Here is a 19,881-nt window from a genome sequence, read left to right as displayed (position 1 = left end):
AAGATAAGTTAAATTAGCATACCCATGGACACACTGCATCTCAGATGGTCTGCCATCTTATGTACCTTTGGCTTACAGAAGTAATATTCCTGAGAAGTTGTCTGTAAAATAGTTTTGTGTATATATATTTGTTTTTATCATATAATTGAGGAAATTAATTGATTGTAACAGAGGAACCAGAGATCAAATTGCCACCATCCGCTGGATCATGGAAAAAAGCAAGAGAGTTCCAGAAAAACATCTGTTTCTGCTTTATTGACTATGCCAAAGCCTTTGACTGTGTGGATCACAATAAACTGTGGAAAATTCTGAAAGAGATGGGAATACCAGACCACCTGACCTGCCTCTTGAGAAACCTATATGCAGCTCAGGAAACAACAGTTAGAACTGGACATGGAACAACAGACTGGTTCCAAATAGGAAAAGGAGTACGTCAAGGCTGTATATTGTCACCCTGCTTATTTAACGTATATGCAGAGTACATCATGAGAAACGCTGGGCTGGAAGAAGCACAAGCTGGAATCAAGATTGTTGGAGAGTGAAAAAGTTGGCTTAAAGCTCAACATTCAGGAAATGAAGATCATGGCATCTGGCCCCATCACTTCATGGGAAATAGATGGGGAAACAGTGGAAACAGTGTCAGACTTTATTTTGGGGGGCTCCAAAATCACTGCAGATGGTGACTGCAGCCGTGAAATTAAAAGACACTTACTCCTTGGAAGAAAAGTTATGACCAACCTAGACAGCATATTGAAAAGCAGAGACATTACTTTGCCAACAAAGGTCAGTCTAGTCAAGGCTATGGTTTTTCCAGTAGTCATGTATGGATGTGAGAGTTGGACTGTGAAGAAAGCTGAGCACTGAAGAATTGGTGCTTTTGAACGGTGGTGTTGGAGAAGATTCTTGAGAGTCCCTTGGACTGCAGGGAGATCCAACCAGTCCATTCTGAAGGAGATCAGTCCTGGGTGTTCTTTGGAAGGACTGATGCTAACGCTGAAACTCCAGTACTTTGGCCACCTCATGCGAAGAGCTGACTCATTAGCAAAAACTCCGATGCTGGGAGGGATTGAGGGCAGGAAGAGAAGGGGACTCCAGAGGATGAGATGGCTGGATGGCATCACCGACTCGATGGACATGAGTTTGAGTGAACTCTGGGAGTTGGTGATGGACAAGGAGGCCTGGCGTGCTGCAGTTCATGGGGTTGCAAAGAGTTGGACACGACTGAGCAACTGAACTGAACTGAACATAATACTGTTCAGTCTCTTTTGTAATATTGGTGTGTTTCCCTTTGAGGGATTCTTAATCTACTAGTAATTTGCCATGTTTTTCATCTCTATATTGTGAGGGCTACTAAGTCCTTTTGATTGAATTAAAGAGAATAAATAATATAGTGTCATAATTCAGATACTTGGAGTCACTTTCCAAAGTGACATGTGAATTGTTTTAGACTATCTCAAGTGACTTTGACTGTTGGATACAAGCTTTTGAATAAAAAAAGGGTGGTGGTGGTGGGGGGATCTATCTTGAGCTGTTCATCTAGATTTTGGATCCAGTCTTACATAGTGGTTATATGTGATTTGAGAATGCAAAAATTAGAGGGCCTCGTTGTTGTTGTTCAGTTGCTAAGTTGTGTCCGACACTTTGCAACTCCATGGACTGAAGCACTCCAGGCTCCTCTGTCCTCCACTATCTTCCTAATATGCTCACATTCATGTCCATTGAGTCAGTGATGCTATCTCACCGTCTCATCTTCTGCAACCCTCTTCTCCTTTTGCCTTCCGTCTTTCCCAGCATTAGGGTCTTTTCCAGTGAGTTAGCTCTTTGCATCAGGTGGCCAAAGTATTGGAGCTTCAGCTTCAGCATCAATCCTTCGATGAGTATTCAGGGTTGATATCCTTTAGGACGGACTAATTTGACCTCCCTGCGGTCCAGGGAACTCTTAGGAGTCTTCTCCAGCACTACAGTTAGAAAGCATCAGTCCTTTGGTGCTTAGCTGCCTTTATGATCCAACTCTGACATCTGTAAATGACTAATGGAAAAACATTGCTTTGACTCTAAAGACCTTTGTCAGCAAACTTGATGTCTCTGGTTTTTAATACACTAGATTTGTCATAGCTTTCCTTCCGAAGAGCAAGTATCTTAATCTTATGGCTGCATAGTAAGGGAGTGTCTGGTGATAAGGACAGGAAGGAAGTTAGCATTTAGCTCTCTTCTGTATATAGGGTTGGAGCAGATGCTTAAAAGCATAACTTTCCCGTTTCTTTTAGCAGTGCTATTTATGTTGAAATTTATGAAGTTAATTTTTCTTTAAAAATGTCCTCATATTATTTTATGGTCAGATTAATTTGTTATCTAAATATAATTCATTAGTATGACTTAATGGCCATTGGGTGACTGGCGGTGGAGTAGGGACAGACTAATTGTAGTAAATATGAAATGTAAGCCAAATAAATACTTAATCATGTTGGTGGTGGTTGTTTACTTGCTAGGTTGTGTCTGACTCTTTGCAACCCCATGGACTGTGGCCCATCAGGCTCCTCTGTCCATGGGATTTTCCAAGCATAGGTTGCCATTTTCTACTGCAAGGGATCTTCCCCACCCAGGGATCGAACCTGCAGTTCCTTCACTGGCAGGGGGATTTTATCACTGAGACACCAGACATGAACAGCCAGATCAATTTTAACTACAATCAGTATCTCAGTTGACTTAGCTGCCACAAAGAAACCTATCATACTTTATTAAAATTAAGTGTAGAATAATTGTTAAATGTTCAGGTTATAAAGCACTGCTTTATTTACTCATGGAACCAGAAGACCAGTGCACCAGTTTTCATTCATTTCATTTGTTTGGGAGCTGCTGGTTGTTTGATTTCAACATATGCTTCAGTCTTGTTAAGGTATAATTTCTTCAACTTCGTTTTCTTTCCTTTTTTTTAGGCTCTTATTCTGTGTGCTTTCTTTGATCCTTAGCCTTGAAGCATTGGCATGACATGTGGCAAATTTATTTTTCAGTCTTTAGGTGGAGGGGATTGAGTTAATCATACATCTCAATTCATGACGCACCATCAACACTGGTTTGTGCAGGTCTTCTCTCTTAGCTTTTAAAATTAATTAGAATTAATTTTCTTTTACCTCCACTTCTCATTTCTGCTCTCAGTCTCCCTTAGTTCACTGTTCTAATATATTTGATGTATTTTTATAAATACATAGTGGGATTTTTTTTGGTTGTGTATTGTTAAATTTACCTAAATGGTGTGCTGTGGTCTTATCCCTCCAGCCTCCCCTGGTCCTCATTTAGGGACTGTTGGAGGATGATATTTCTGTGTATACATCTAGTTCTTTGTGTATAACTGCCACCTACTGTCTGTAAATGACTTGTTCCCTCAGTAATGGGCACCCACATTACCTTCAGCTCCCCACTGCCACAGACAGTGGGATGTGTAGCTGTGTTCTTGTTCTCCTGTGGTCCTGTGGGAGACTTTTCTGGACATATGTATTAGAGTGACTTGTTGCATGTAATTTGATAAACATGACCGGATTTGGGCTCTTTGTCTGTGTGCCCAGTGGATCCTATTTCTCCATCTTCCTGCCAGCACTTGGCTTTATCTGCTTTTCTAATTTTTGCCTATCTGATATGGGTAAAGTGGTATCTTAATGGTGTTTTAATTTGCATTCTCCAGTTACTAATGAGTTGCAACATTTCTTCCTATTCTGTTGGGGCCATTTTAAATGTCTCTTCAGTGAATTACCTGTTCATATCTTTCACTCATTTCTTTAATTAGAGTTCATATCTTTTCCTGGTTGATTTGTAGACATCTTTTATCTAGTTTAGAATGTTAGTGTCATAGTGTGTTAATTTTGTCAGTGGTGCCTTTTGTTGAGCAGAAGCTAACATTGTTGTATAATTTTTTTACCTTATGGTTTCTGGGTCTTGTTAAATATAATAAAGGTAGTCTACATTTTAAATTATATAGTTTAGAATTTAGTTTTTTACATCAAATCTTTAATCTGAGTCCATCATTATCTATGGCTTAGAATAGTAATCTTTTCTACTTGTAGTGAGATTGTTTTTCCAACCCCATGAACTACTTTGTGGTACCAAATTAGTTATACCTCTTATACATCATGTTTCTATATTTTCATGACTCTCTTTCTTTGTTTTATTAGGTATATTTGTTTTTTCTCACATTAGTACCAACCTTTATTGTGTGTTTTTTGTTTGTTTTTTCACTCTGCTTTGTGCTGTCTTAAAAACTCATAGTGTTTATAAATTAAAAAGATGTAACTTCTTTCTCAAATTAATTATATAAACTCAGTGTAGTCCCAGTTTTGCATGTTAGTTGCTCAGTTGTGTCTTGACTCTTTCTGACCCAATGGGTTGCAGCCCACCAGGATCCTCTGTCCATGGGATTCACTAGGCAAGAATACTGGAGTGGGTTGCCATTTCCCTCTCCGGGGATCTTTCCAACCCGTAGGCTCAATTAAATTTCATCTATTTTTACCCTTCAGATGTGGTAAACATTTACAGGTTTGAATGGAAAAGTAAAGATTTTTTTCACAATTGATTTATCACTTTCTGACCCTCTTAATGCATAGTCTATTTAAGTTCTCAGTTTTTCTTGTGCCAACTTTGGCATTTTATATTTTTCTAGAAATTTATTCATTTTATCACTAAAATTTTTTTGTTGCTGTTGTTTGTTAAAATTTGTTTATTTGGCTGCACTGGGTCTTTGTTGCAGCTTATGAGATCTTTAGTTGCGGCATTCGGGATCTAGTTCCCTGGCCAAGGCTTGAATCTGGGCCCTCTACCTTGGGAACGGACAGTCCTAGCCCCTGGACCACCCGGGAAGTCCTCTTTTTTGTTTTAAGAATAAAAAATTTTATTTTAGGACAAGTTTAGGTTTACAAAAAAATTGTGGAGATAGTACAGAAAGTTCCCGTTGCTGCTGACATTCTTTTAGCCTTTCTTCATCTTTGTTTCACCTTCATTCCTGAAGGATATCTTCACTGAGTTTAGAATTTTGGGTTGACACTGCTTTTCTCTTGTGTGTGTGCTCAATCGTGTCTGACTCTTTACAACTCCATGGTCTGTATACTGTCAGGCTCCTCTGTCCATGGGATTCTCCAGGCAAGAATACTGGAGTGGGTTGCCGTTTCCTCCTCTAGGCTTTTCTCTTCTCACTTTAAAATTATTGTTCCACAGTCTCTTGGCTTCCATGATTTCTGATGAAAAGTCTGCATTCATTTAAATTACTGTTCCCCGGTATGTAATATGACTTTTTTTTCCTGGATATTCTTTTAATTTTTTTTTTTTTCTGGCAGTATGATTATGAGGTGTTTGGATGTGATTTTCTTTACATTTATTCTGCTTGACTTTCTTCAATCTGTAAATTTGTGTCTTTCACCAAACTTGGGAAGTTTGCAGATATTATTTCTTCAGTTATTTTTTCTACATGAGCCAGTTTCTTCTTTTCTTCTGTGATTCCAGTGACATGGATGATAGTGTTTTATAGTTCTCTGAGGCTATGTTACGTTTTCTCAGTCTCTTTCTGGTCGTTGTATTGGATCATAATATTCATCTGTCTTTATGGTTATTGAGTTTTCCCTCATTATCTTAGTTCTGCTCTCCAGCTCATCCTGTGATCTTTTTATTTGACATACTTCTCTGTTGTAAAATTTCCGTTTGGTTCTCTGAAAAAACACTTTTATTTTGAAATAGTTATGTATTTACAGGAAGTTTCAAAGAAATGTGCAAGAAAGTACCTTGAACTTTCCCCAGGCTATCTCAGTGTTAACATCTTGTGTAACTGTCGTACATTATTAATGAAAATTGACATTGGTACAATCCATAGAGCTTAGTCAGACTTTTCCAGTTACATATGCAGTTGTGTGTATATGTGCACATTCCTGTGTGTGAGTATGAAGGTGAAACTTGCTCAGTTGTGTCTGACTCATTGTGACCCCATGGACTGTCCAGTCCAGTCCATGGAATTCTCCAGGCCAGAATACTGGAGTGGGTAGCCTTTCCCTTCTCCAGGGGATCATCCCAACCCAGGGATCGATCCAGGTCTCCCGCATTGCAGGCAGATTCTTTACCACCTGAGCCACAAGGGAAGCCCACGTGTGAGTATGATTTTATGCAATTTTATCATGTGTTGTATCATGTAACTGCCCAACAGTCAAACTACAGAACTGTCATCATCATCCATTTGGTGTTTCTTTTCATTGTTTTTGCTTTTCTTTTGGGAACATCTGCTTTTCAAGAGTGTTTACCTTTACCTCATGGAGCATAGTTATAATAACTGCTTTAAAGTTCTTTGACAATTGTAATATCTGTTTAATTTTGGTTTTCGCATCTCTTGTTTTTTCCCCAAAGAATCGGTTATGTTTTCTTGGCTCTTTGTTTGTTGAGTAGTTTTGAATTGTGTCAGGAACATATTGAGTATTATTTTGTGAAACTTCGGGTGCTGTTGAAATCTTTTGTTTTAGCTGACAGTTGGTTTGGTTAGGTTCAGATCTTAAGTTTGGTTTCACCTTCTGTGAGTGGTGGTTCCGTTGTCATTTGAGCTCTCAGCATTTGCTGTGCTTTTTGAAACTACACCACCCTTGGTCATTGGACTCAGGCAGTTTCTTACGTTGTAGTTCAGGCTCAGTGCCTTTGCTGTCCGTCTTTGGATTTGTTCTGCACATGCAAACTTGGAGAGCAGACAGACACTGTAGGGGAGGGCACAGGGGAGAGGGACTCAGCCTAAGACTTATATATGTTTATATGTAGAACTGAGGGTCCTCTCTTTCCAGTTTTTTCTTGTTTGGTGTATCCCCACATTCTTGGGCTTCCAGGAGCCCCTTTCCCACGAAATTCTGTGGAGAAAGGAAAAAAAAGAAAAAAGGAAAAAATTTACCTTGTGCTTTTTGTCTTGCTTTGGCTCTCTCTTTTCCCCAGTCCTGTGGCCAGAATGAGGAAGTTTCTCTCGGCATTTTTAGTTTGAGTGTTTGCTGTGCTATTTTGTGAATTGGATCAAAGCTGGGCAGTAGAGTTTTAAAAATAAAAAAGGGCAAGGAAATTCACTGGTACTGTAATTTTTCAAGTTTTTACTTCCCTTACCTATTTGATTGTTATTTACTTTTCTCCTTCCTTGGGTAGTTTTCTTTTTGTACTCAGTTCAGTTAGTTTAGTGAGAGTTGCTCAGTTGTGTCTGACTCTTTGCAACCCCATGGATATACATTCCATGGAATTCTCCAGGCCAAAATACTGGAGTAGGTAGCCTTTCCCTTCTCCAGGGAATCTTTCCAATCCAGGAATAGAACCGGGGTATCCCATGTGGGCAGATTCTTTACCAACTGAGCTATCAGGGAAGCCTACTCAGATCAGAGTTTTTAGCTTTAATCAGTGGGAGAGAGATGGTGCAGTGGTAAAGAATCTGCCTGCCAGTTGCAGGAGAGGCAAGAGATTCCTAGATATGGAAGATCCCTTGGAGTGGGAAATGACAGCCTGCCCCAGTATTCTTGCCCAGAACAGAGGAGCCTGGTGGGGTACAGTCCATGGGGTCGTATACAGTCAGACAGCTGGATCACTGAGCACAGCACACAGTGGGAGAGAGTGTCTGTAGTGGGTTTACTCCATCTTGACATCTTTGGTAGGGTGTAATTTGGTAAAATCAGGGCAAAAAAAAATTATCAAATAATAGAGAAACTAGTTAAGGGCATGGATTTGTGAAAGCAGAGAACTAGCCAGTACTGAATGTAAGTTTTCTGTGAAATTGCCCCTTAGTCTGTGAAGAGTGTTGAGCTGTTAGAATCCATCAGTGTGTTCAACTTTGTGGGGAACAGTCTGGGGGAACAGTCATGCCTCATCCACTTTTTTGTAGACCAAACATTAGGTTGAAGCATATGAAATTAACATTACTTGATCATCTTTGACTTACATAAACAGCAGTTTCTCATGAATTTGACCTATATTTAACTCTCAGTTCTGAAATCTGAAGAAAGAAAATGAAACTTCAAGTTTAAATATCATCTGTATTAAGGTGAATGCTTGCTGCTTTAACAGACAAATCCAAAATCTCAGATGCATTCATGCTTGCTAAGTCGCTTCAGTTGTATCCGATTCTTTATGACCCTATGGACTATAGCTTGCTAGGCTCCTCTGTCTGTGGGATTCTCCAGGCAAGGATACATGCCCTCCTCAGGGCATCTTCCCGACCGAGGGATTGAACCCTAGTCTCCTAGTCTCTCGCGTTGGCAGGTGAGTTCTTTACCTCTAGCACCACCTGGGAAGCCCTCTCAGATGCATAACATGGTCCAAAATGGACTGTTGTTGGACAGGGAATGGGGGAAACTGCTTAGTGAGATCATGGGAGACCCAGGTTGATGAAGTCTCATCCATGGTTCATACACAGCTTCTGGGGGTTCTGGGGGTTGATACCCAGCCAGGAGACTGGGAAAGGGAAGGGGTGACAAAAAAAGAGGATAACAAGAGCATACTCACTTCTTAACCTCAGTCCAGAGTGGACATGTTGGTTTGGTGAGATCCAACCTAGATGTAGGGGTGATGGGTAGGGTGGGGAGGCAGAAGATACAGTCTGCGTTTGTCAGCTGCTTTCTGGCACCACTTGTGAAGGGAAACGTAAATCTCTGGTGGGCAGCTAGCTGTCTCTGCCACACTATTTCTTGATCGCGTAGAGAATGTCTTTCTTTCTTACTTATGGCTGTACTGGGTCTTTCTTGCTGCGAGGCTTTCCTCTAGTTGCAGTGAGCAGGGGCTGCTCTTCGTTGTGCTGCATGGGCTTCTTGTTGTGGTGGCTTCCCTTGTTGCAGAGCAGAGGCCCCAGGGCACGTGGACTCAGCAGTGGCTCCCAGGCTCCAGAGCACAGGCTCAGTAGCTGTGGGGCGCAGGCTTAGAGGCGCTGAGGCACGTGGGGTCTTCCAGGACCAGTGTCTCCTGCATTGGCAGGTGGGTTCTTTACCACTGAGCCACCTGGGGAGTCAGGAGAACTCCTTTTTGCTTTGCGTATTAATTTGCTAGGGCTGCTGTAACAAAGACTAACACAGACTGGATGGCTTAAACAATAGAAATTTATTTTCTCACAGTTCTGGAGGCTGGAAGTCCGAGGTCAGGATGTCAGCAGGGTTGGTTTCTCCTGAGGTCTCCCCTTGGCTTACACACGGTGCCTGCTCACCATGTCCTCACGGTCTCTGTGTGCTCATCCCTCGTGTCTCTCTGTGTTCACGCTTCCTCTTTTAATAAGAAACCAGTTCAGTTGGATTAGGGCCCATCCTAAGGCCCTCATTTTAACTTACCTCTTTAAAGGTTCTGTCTCTCATTACAGTCCCATTCAGAGGTACTGGGTGTTAGGGCTTCGATACTTGAATTTTAAGGGGACAAAATTCAGCCCATAATATCACTGTACATTTATAATAAATGTATATGTTTTTTAATGAAAGTAGTCATACTCCATTAAATAGAAGAAGAAAGGAATGTTAGATCTGTGTTATAATTATGCTTTTAATGGATCTGGAATAAATTTTGAATTATATATGTTAATGAAGATTACCACTATCGCAGAAGCATTTTTCCTTACTTATTCGTCAAGGAAACAGTTTAGCAGTGAAGATAGTTTAGTTTTTAGTGAATGTGATTAGTGTTTTTCTCTCTTCCAGAGTTTGGAAGTTTTCTTTTCTTACTGTATCTTATCCAAGAGATATGTTCATTAGCAAGATAGTAAAGAGAGTTACCAACCATGTCACCTATAAGGAAATTACCACTCTCTGCAACATAAGAATAAATCTTATGTTTATAAGATTTATAAATCTTGGGCGTTTTTGTTGTTGTTTTTTTTGGCATCTGCTATTCTACTTGTTGGGGCTTCCCTGATAGCTCAGTTGATAAAGAATCCGCCTGCAGTGCCGGAGACCCTGGTTCGATTCCAGGGTAAGGAAAATCCACTGGAGAAGGGATAGGCTACCCACTCTAGTATTCTTGGGCTTCCCTTGTGGCTCAGCTGGTAAAAAATCTGCCTACAATGTGGGATACCTGGGTTCGATCCCTGGGTTGGGAGGATCCCCTGGAGAATGGAAAGGCTACCCACCCTAGTATTCTGGCCTAGAGAATTCCATGGACTGTATAGTTCATGGATCTCAAAGAGTGGGACACGACTGAGCAACTTTCACGTTCATCCTACTTGTTATGCCTTGTTGACAGGGTGCCCCTCACTTACGTTTGGAGGGGTTCCGGGGAAGAGTGTAACCTGGGCTCCCGTGTCAATGAGAGCGTCCCCATGGATAATTAGAGAAGTGAACAGGTGATTGTCCCTCAGTGGGGGGATGAGCTCAGGGGACTGCAGGGGTCCCTAGGGCAGAGGCCTTGCCAGCTGTATCTCTTTAAGAGATCTGGGTGTGGGATCCCAGAGTCTGCCGTCAGGGCTAGAGCCTTGCAAGAGGTGACAGTTTCATCCTTTGGAATGGGACCGAGGTCTCCTGAAGAGCCCGCCGCTCCTGAACCAAGGCTCTTAACTTGTATTTGGCTGTCCCGAGATGACTTATCAGGGCCCCTGATTTCTGCAGCTGCCAATACAGAGAGCCTGTCGCTCATCTTGTACGGGAGGCTGAGCTTCTTCCTTCTGTCTCTGTGAGCCTGGAGGGGCCTCTTCCTGTATAAACAAAGCTTGAAAACAGTTTCAGAGACCCCTGTGAACCATTAGCACCCTTCTCCCTCTCCCATTGGGTGACTGTTTCTAAAAAGCCTTGCATTTCTGTCGTGGTGTAGTTAGGCGTCTCTGTTCCTCATTCACACTGGCCATTGTTGGACTTTTTGGTACAGTAGATATTAACAGGGAATGCCTGGGACAGAGGTTGTTTCTTCCTCAACTCATATGCTGCCGCCTCCCATTCTTGGGGGTCCCAGTCGACCACTGAGGGGTCGGGGTCCCCCTCCAACAGTGTACCATTAGCAAATATCTTTGGGAAAGCTCCAGGCTCCAAGGATGTAGCCTTTACAACTTGACATATGGATATGCCACTATTCTCAGAGACATCCAAGTCATGGGGGCCTTACAAGCTTCTAGTATTTTTTTAACCTCCTCTGGGGACTAAGGAGGGTCTGGTACCCAGTGTTTTGGGCCCCAGTTTCAGCAACGTATGATGCCCTTGCTTCACAGTGTTTGCCTCCAGGTGCCTTGATGGCCGGGACTTTTTAGGAGATTTTGTTTTATTGGAACTTGTTAAATGACATTTTGTTTCTGAAAACCAAGGCCATGTTATGTGGTTGGTTGCCTTTGCAGCCTACCAGACACTTGACGGTGGAAGAGAATGTGCTTGTGAACTCCACCATCTGAACTGTTGGACCCCTTCTCTTGGCCTGCTGTTTCATCACCGCCATTCCCAGTGGGTTAGAGGCAAAACTCTAAGGGAAAAATGAGGCTCTTTACCTCTTATACAGGTGGTGATTAAAGATTGTGTAGCCTCACCGTCGAATGTCAGAACCTGTTTTTTTGACTCCTCAGGATTACCTTTTACGGGGTGAGGTTTAGTTCTCTTTTATAAAACTGTATTCCACCTTTATAGTTTCATTACAGAATCTTAGTTCCCCAACCAGGGATTGAACCTCGGGCCAGGTTCAATCAATAAAAGGGCTGAGTCCTAACCACTAGATCGTCAGGAAATTCCCTACTCCACGTTCAAATGAACTATAATTATTTTGAATATTATTATATACATATCAGGTAAATATTGATATCTTTAGAGATTTTGCCTTTATGCTTGTTTTTGTAATTACTGTATTAAAAGTTATATTAATATCAGATGAATACTTGTTTTTAAAAGATTGTATTTTTACATGTTTTTATATTTATTATGAAACTAATAAGTTTAACAATCTACTGGCTTCCAAAAAGGAGTAACAGCTCAGCTTCTTTGTTGACATCTGCTGCTGGCTGTTAAAGTCAGAAATCTTTTCCAGTTTGGTTGTAGAAACTTGTCACCTCTATGAATGAAGTTATCCAATTACTTTATGAGAGATTCCTTAGTCAGACCAGTTTTTTGCTGTGTCATGATCCTTTTATCATTTCTGAAAATCAACTCTTAAGATTTTCCAGGTCTTGCTTAAAAATGAGAAAGTTCTATAGTTTTTCTTTATATGTTTACTTAACATGTTCATATCTTAAAAAACAGATCTAGGGAATTCTGTAGTATATGGTGTATGTATTTCTTCTCTCTGTGTCTCTCTCTTCCCTCTCTCTCTCTCTCTATATATATACATATACATATATATATATGCATATATAGTGTTCAACATGTATTCCTTGGATCAAGAAATATTTGAGCACCTACTATGTTCATAGAGGGTTCAACATGTATTCCTTGGATCAGTTAATATTTGAGCACCTACTAAGTTCAAACATTGTTCTGCATGAGACAGTTGCTGACTATATAAATGCATAAAGATAAAGGCAGACAATATGTGGATATATGAGGCTTAAACAGTTTTTTCAGTACCTTGGGTTACTTGAGAACTTCCTTTCAGTGAGCAGCCTTAAATATGTAAAACAATAGTCTCAGAAGTTTTGATTTCATTCTTTCAACAGAAGTTTTATTAACTAACTGCTTTACTATTTAGTAGATTCTGGGGATAGCAAAGTGACTCTGACCCAGTTCCTGTCCACAAAGGGCTCACAGTCTAATCAGGAACTGATTTGTAATGACAAGGAAGTTAAAGGTTGATTATATGCTGAGGTAAACGATAATAGAGGTATGAAAAGAAAATGCCATGGCAACACAGGGGAGGGGTTGGGGAATGGGCTTGCCAGGAAAAGCCTCACAGAGGATATATTATTGTTGGCAGCCCCTTGAACGACTTTGGCTGTGAGTAGATGGGAGTTCAATTCTCTGTGACCCTTGGAACCTAGGTCTTTTAATTATTCATAAATAACTTAAACATACAACTAGGACTGGGAGTTTATTTAAAAGATGCACCTGCGTTTCTAGTTTAACCTTTAGTTTAACTAGTCCTTTAGGAAAAGGCGTTTATGGATGCAGCTGTATGGCAGCGTTACAGATGCTTGCTCTTTAGAGTTCCTTACAGCACAGTTACACATATACTGCTTTGCTTAGGTTGCTCTCTCCTTTTTAACACAAAACGTTTCTCATTTATAGTATATGGCTCCTTTTAAAAAGAAATGCACCTTTACAAAGGAGATTTTAGGCTTTTCATTTCTGTGTTGTGAAGTTAAGATACGTTTCTTGGAAAAAAATGTTTGCTGTAAGCGGAACTGAGAACATTTGCTAGGAGAGAGTTAAGGGTTGCTAAACTCGTGACATGCTGGATCTGTGGTGAGCGGAGAATGCTTTCACAACAATTTGATTCAGCCAACACTCACTGAGTGCTGTGGTCAAAGCACTGCTGCTAGACACTCTGATGGAAAAGAAAATGAACAAAACATAGGCTCTGTTTTAAAGGATCTTCCAATTTACTGCACTGAGTCTCCTTTCTTCTCTTCTCCATTTTTGCCATTTCCCAGATAATGAAAAGTAGAGCTGTAATTTATCGATTCTGTAAGCTGAAAAGGGTATAAAATTAGTTTGCTTAAAATGTTGGGCTGGTTCTCCTTCCTGCTGCCAGGATTTAAAATAACAGAAAATATTTGGTGCCTCCTTCCACAAATTAACATTTCCATGAGTGGCTGCTTTTCATGGAGCATCTTGAGCCAGCCCCTCTCGTGCTGTGAGTCTTCATTGACAGTATTAAATCAGATCTGAGCAGCTCTAGGAGACAGTTGAGAGTTTGAGAATATGCCCAGTGTCAGCATCTTGGCTAGAGAGTGCTCTTAAACAAAGAACACTCTTGGCACCCAACAACCGATTAGACGTGTACCATTCAATGTGTGAGCTCCAGTAAGTAAGCCACGCAGGGCATTCAGTGCTTTCATTTGGGCAGAACTAAATGGTTAAGTGTCCGTTTAGGCTTCCCCCTAAGTCTGTTCCAGGCAGTCAGCACATAATCCAGAAGATGTAAAATCTCCCAGTATAGCCACTTCCCTTTACTATGTAAAGCTCTGTGTGGGGTGCTTCAGGCTGTAAAGAGACAAGACTGAGTACCAGTCAGGTAGTTTACGGATTGAGTGGCACCCTGCTCTAACTGTTCTACCTGCCATCCCATTGCAGGTCCATTTCTTCCTGGCCTGCCCCGGTCTGTAGCCACCTACCACGTGGTGTTGACCCTGACTCATTCAGTATGGTTCTTCTAACACAGTCTGTAACCTTATCCTGAATGTGGAGTGGATATTGGAAACAGTAAGAGATGGGCCTAGATTGCTGGACAGTGTCTGCAGTGACTGATGAAGCCCATTGTGGCACTGATCACTTGAGGTATTGCTTTAGGGCTGTTGTATTTTTTAGATCAGGTCTCATGAACAGGCGGAACCCAGATAGGAAGCAGTCTTTAAAAATGGTTAGCCCATTTGGTTTACGTTTCCTTTTTCTACAGAGTGTGTATTTTCCTGTCCTCAGACTAAAATCGGCACAGTGTGGTATATAATAGTGTGAGGTTATTTTGCATGAAATCACTCGATCCATTTATTCAAGTAATTTATCTTTTCAGGTATTTTTTAAATGATCTGGGATAAATATTTATGAATTATATGTAAGTACTTGGAGAGTATTTGGCGATGTGTTTTTCTTAAGAATAGAATTGTGCTTTGATTTCCTTGACTGTGTTTGATGATATTAAGAGTTCTTGGAAATTTGTTCCAAAGTCTGAAAGTGGATGGAATGTTTGGGATTAATTTCAACTGTAATTATGTTTTAATGGTGGTAGTGTCTCACCTGTTTCATATTACAGCAAATGAGAAGTGCAACACACCATCAAAATGGTAAAGAAGCTTCCATCTAAAAGGAAGGAGAATAACATAACCATTTAAAAGTCTTAAATTATGTGTTAGTCGCTCAGTCGTGTCTGACTCTTTGCGATCCCCTGGACATAGCCCACCAGGCCTCTCTGTCCATCGGATTCTCCAGGCAAGGATACTAGAGTGGGTTGCCATTCCCTTCTCCAGGGGATCTTCCTGACCCAGGGATCAAACCGGGGTCTCCTGCATTGCAAGCAGATTTTTTATTACTTTGCCACCTGGAAAGCCCTTAGTTTACTAGGATTACATTAAATTAGATTAATTAGATTGCATTTATCTAAAGTTACTTAAACTTTATGTTAGGATCTAGAAGGGAGGGGAGAGCAATAAATAGCACCTTCCTCTCCCACCCAAGTTTTGAATAGATTGGATAGAAACTAAAGGATTAGCAAATAGGGATTATAATATCACCTTTATTATTGATGAAGGCAAGGTAAAGGAAGCAGTTTAGTATTTGAGCCAAAGTGGCTTGTTAAGTTCCAGAATTAGGCAGACCTGCCCCCTGGTCACAGTACTGCTGGATTAGAGAAGGCATGTGTAGTAGACAAAGCTTCCAGCCAGCGTATCTCCTCTAGTTCACTCTTAAGAGGAAGAAAGGCACAACTGGACCATTTATTTTCCCCACATCTGCCAGTCAGATCAGTTACTTCCCTTCCCAGGATAGAAGCATGTAAGTGACAAAGAATTGCCAGGGATGTTACAACTGGTGGGGCCACATTCAGGAAGCCAGACTTTAGCAATGAGGAGTTAACGCTCCTCAAAAGCATTTGGCTCCTTCCTGTGTGTGGTTTCCATGAAGAATGGGTTGGTCCCAGGTAGGAAATGGTAGCATAGCTAGGCTAGGAGCAAGCTTCTGTTTTGGGGAAGAGACCTTACAGCAGACGTTTGTTTACCAGAATCATGGGAACTGTGCGCCCTTAGGCAGCCCTCGCTGCTTTCTGAAACATCTCTGGTTTGGCATCTTTCCTGGGCATTAAGTGGAGGTCCACAACTTGGTCTGCTGCTGTCCTTTAGCATTTTAAAATATACCTGCTGTTCTGTCTCTTCTCTGAGTTTTCTTCACAGACTCCTTTTGTCTCCTCCCCAGCCCCTAGTGTTTCCCATGATTGTAGCCAACTTTCTTTTCGCTTGACACTTTTAACCTTGGCTGCCAGCCATTTACATGGTTTTAGCTGTTTAGTATATTAATGATTTCCAAATCTTTCTCTCCACCCAGACCTCTGTTCTGAGCTCCATATTTATATGTCTGGCACTCTGTTTAACAGTTCCACCTGGGCCATCTGAAACTGACTGACTCTTCCTCCACGCTCTCAACTACCACCGCTCAGAAACCCTTGAGCGTTCCGTGTTGTATCCACAGTTCTTGTGAGTGGCACCTCCGCCTGTCTGCTAGGTTAAGCCAGAAACATGGGTGTCGCCTCAGCAGGCTCTTCCTCTCCTTTGTTGCTTATCTCCCAGGTCAGAGGTCAGCATCTAACCGGAGGCCTGTGGGCCGCGAATGGATTTTTACATTTCTGAGTTGTTTAAAACAAGTATGTATGTGTGTTTGTTATGGAGGCCCTCTGTTGTCTGCACAGCCTGTGTATTTACTATCAGACTGCTGTCCTAGGTCAACAGATCTTACCAGTTCTCCCTCCAAAACATCACTGTTGCTTTTTTCTCCCTATCCCCACTGGCCCTTGCTCCTCCCCATCTCACTTGCCCTATTTCTCTCTTGGCCCCCTCACTAAGTGTTGTCAGATTTCTTTATAAAACACAAAACCCTAGTGATGTCCTTTCTTGTTTAAAATCCTGCAGTGTATTTTGCCCTTTTCTCTTTTATTTTCTTCCTACAACCTCTTCAGCCCATAGGACTCTGCTCAGTGGTCACCTTTTCCATTAAGCCCACCTGTCTCCTGCAGTTATGCCCCTATTCCACCTGGTTTATACTTCTGTTATTGCACAGTCTAGATTGTATTTTGAGAGCCCATTTCACATTCAGTCACCCCTGTTCCACCATGTACGCCTGGAATTCAGGTTTCGTTTCCAGTTTGTTTCTATATCTTCTTTACCTAGCTGTGTGTGGCATCTCAGAGGACTGTAATGAATTAATACATGCAGTGAGTGCTTTAAGGAACTTAGTTCTTAGTTCCTAACATAAGAAAAATATTCATGAAGATTTAATCAGTTTGAGTTGGTTGTTGTTCCGTCACTCAGTCATGCCCAACTCTGCAGCTCCATGGACTGCAGCATGCCAGGCTTCCCTGTCCCTTCCCACCATCTCCCAGAGTTTGATCAAACCATGTCCGTTGAGTTGGTGATGCCACCCAACCATCTTGTCCTTTGTCGTCCCCTTCTCTTCCTGCTTTCAATCCTTCCCAGCATCAGGGTCTTTTCCAGTGAGTCGGCTCTTTACATCAGGTGGCCAAAATATTGGAGCTTCACCATCAGTCCTTGCAATGAATATTCGGGGTTGCTTTCTTTTAGGATTGACTGGTTTGATCTCCTTGCAGTCCAAGGGACTCCCAAGAATCTTCTTCAATGACACAGTTCGGAAGCATCAATTCTTTGGCGTTCTGCCTTCTTTATGGTCCATTTCTCACACTTGTACATGACTACTGGAAAAACTATAGCTTTGACTATACTGGATTACTGATCTTAACAAATTTTATCCATTTTCTTCTCCAGGAGATCTTCCCAGACCCAGGGATTGAACCTGTCTCCTGCATTGCAGGGAGATTCTTTACCACTTGATCCATGGAGGAAAGACCTTTCTGTCTTATACTTTGAATTATTACTAGTGTATAATTTTTTTTTTAAACATCATTCATTGGTCATTTGGAAAATATTGACTCAGTATGTTAGGTACATCTTTCAAATTATGGCACATTTCATTATACATTAGCAAAAGTTGTATTTGTTAATCTCACATTCAGTCTCATAAGAAAAAATGCTAAGTATTGGAAAGCTGTCAGGCTCAAGTATTCCAAAATTTTGATTTTTGCTTTGAAGTTACCTCCAGTTCACTGAAGTTTATGATTGTTATCAGTGCTGCTGGTACCAAGCTCACTTGGTTAATTTTTAAGAGAATGTCTGCCAGATACTCAAGTCTGAAAACCATAGTTTGTCCATCAGTTCAAGTAGAAATGATGTTAAAGTAGGAATGGTGTATGGGTGTTAAGTGCTCTCAGGAGGTAGCCACTGCCATCTGTGGGGCATTACTTCTGGCCAGACTCTTTGTCGTCCCTGTTCAGTGAGGTTACTGGGGGAGCAAGGTCCGCAAGCCTCATGCTGTCCCTTGCGAGGTGACTCGCCACTGTGGCTCTGCGCTGGTGTGCCTCATCCCGGTCTCCAGGGACACTGGCATCATCTCAGTCCCTGTGCCCAAGAAGCTACTGGTGATGGCTGAATGACCAGTGCTGCGTCTCCATCCTGCCATCACTGCCATCCGGGGCAGCTTTGCCAAAGCCACTTGTAATGCCATTTCCAAGACCTACAGTTGTCTCACCCCTGATCTCTGGGAAGAGTCAGTGTTCACTGAGTCTTTGTCTGAGCCTCCGTATCAGGAATTCACTGACCTTCTTGTAAAGACCCACTCCAGAGTTTCCGTGCAAAGGACCCAGGCTCCAGCTGTAGCCATCACATAGGTTTATATGAGAAAAATAAAGTGAATGAAGCCAGTTTAGAAAAGAAAAAAGACAGCCAGTTCAGCTCAGAACTGTGTAAGTGCTTTTCCTTGAGACAACACAGAATATTAGAAAGATGTGGACTCAGGGATCGAGATGTAATAAAACCAGTAACTTCCACTGTACATGCTTGGCCTAAGTCACCACTGCCTTGATTTGTGCTAAGACTCCAGCCATTTTATTCACCAGTGCTTTTATGCTATGAGAGCAAATACTTTATGAATTTTGAGATCCACTGTTACGGATGAAGAGCAAAAGATTCAAATATAAAATAGCCTTTCACACAGTAAAAATGGCAAAAAATCTTTTTATATCCTTATTAAAGTATTTTACACTTTGTGGACCTTTGTAAGTTCTTGCGGGACCCCCAGAAATCAATGGATCACATTTTGGGGAACTGCTGATTTACAGTAGTTTGTGGCTTGACTTGTTTCTTTCTCTTTTCTCAGATTTCTTCTATTTGCCTTTACTTTTACTGAGATAGACGCTATAGATATGCTGATCTGGGTAGAATACCATTTGGACTGGCAGCCTCTGCCCTAGAACAATGCTAGGACTGGCTCTGGGCCCAAAAGAGAAGACGGTTCACAGCCTCACCTTGGCCTTCAGGAACACAAGCAGCAGGGAAGGGCCATAAACCTGCTAGCCTTGTTGACTTGCTGTGTGCGCGTTCAGAAACTGGTCAGATCACACCGACCTGAGTCCAGAGGGAGACATTAACTGTGAGTCAAGTGCTTTCCTTCTGAAGGAGTCTTTCAGGCTCCAGGGCGGGAGAGGTTCTCAGGCCCTCCGTAGGTCTCTCAGACCTACACTCTCTAGTCCCAAAGCTTGTGAGTCATATCACAGCCTTTTCATTCTAATTATCTCCAGGAGGGGGTCTCCAGATTTCCTGGCTGTAATAAAACTTAGGAGTTAAGAGGTTTTTCCTTTTAAGTACTCTTGATGCTCCCTTGTGAAACTTAAGTCCGTTTCCTTTAGTTTTGTTTTTAATAAAAATAGCCAGTAAGAGTGCGCCTCATGCTACTGCTTTATATTCTGAAGACAATTTATTTTGCTGTATCTTCAATCTATTTTAGCCTTTTTTTTTTCTTTTTTCCTTCTAATTTTTAATCCGGTTCCTTTAATCCAGTGGGCTTCCCTGGTGGCTCAGAGGTTAAAGCGTCTGCCTGGAATGCAGGAGACCCAGGTTCGATCCCTGGGTTGGGAAGATCCCCTGGAGAAGGAAATGGCAACCCACTCCAGTACTCTTGCCTGGAGAATCCCATGGAGGGAGGAGCCTGGTAGGCTACAGTCCATGGGGTCGCAAAGAGTCGGACA

At 41.7% G+C, this 19,881-nt stretch overlaps 1 protein-coding gene and 1 non-coding gene across 2 annotated transcripts in view; both read left to right on the top strand.

The window, feature by feature from the left end:
• DIP2B (disco interacting protein 2 homolog B) overlaps positions 1-19,881 on the top strand; it is a 226,522-nt gene that overhangs the window by 53,655 nt on the left and 152,986 nt on the right. The window lies entirely within an intron of this gene.
• TRNAS-GGA (transfer RNA serine (anticodon GGA)) lies at positions 19,700-19,771 on the top strand. Its single transcript has one exon. It is a non-coding gene; the product is annotated as a tRNA-Ser (tRNA).

Source organism: Budorcas taxicolor, chromosome 5 (genome assembly GCF_023091745.1).
Source record: "Budorcas taxicolor isolate Tak-1 chromosome 5, Takin1.1, whole genome shotgun sequence".
Taxonomy (NCBI): Eukaryota; Metazoa; Chordata; class Mammalia; order Artiodactyla; family Bovidae; genus Budorcas; species Budorcas taxicolor.
This window is presented reverse-complemented; position numbering and strand designations above follow the sequence as displayed.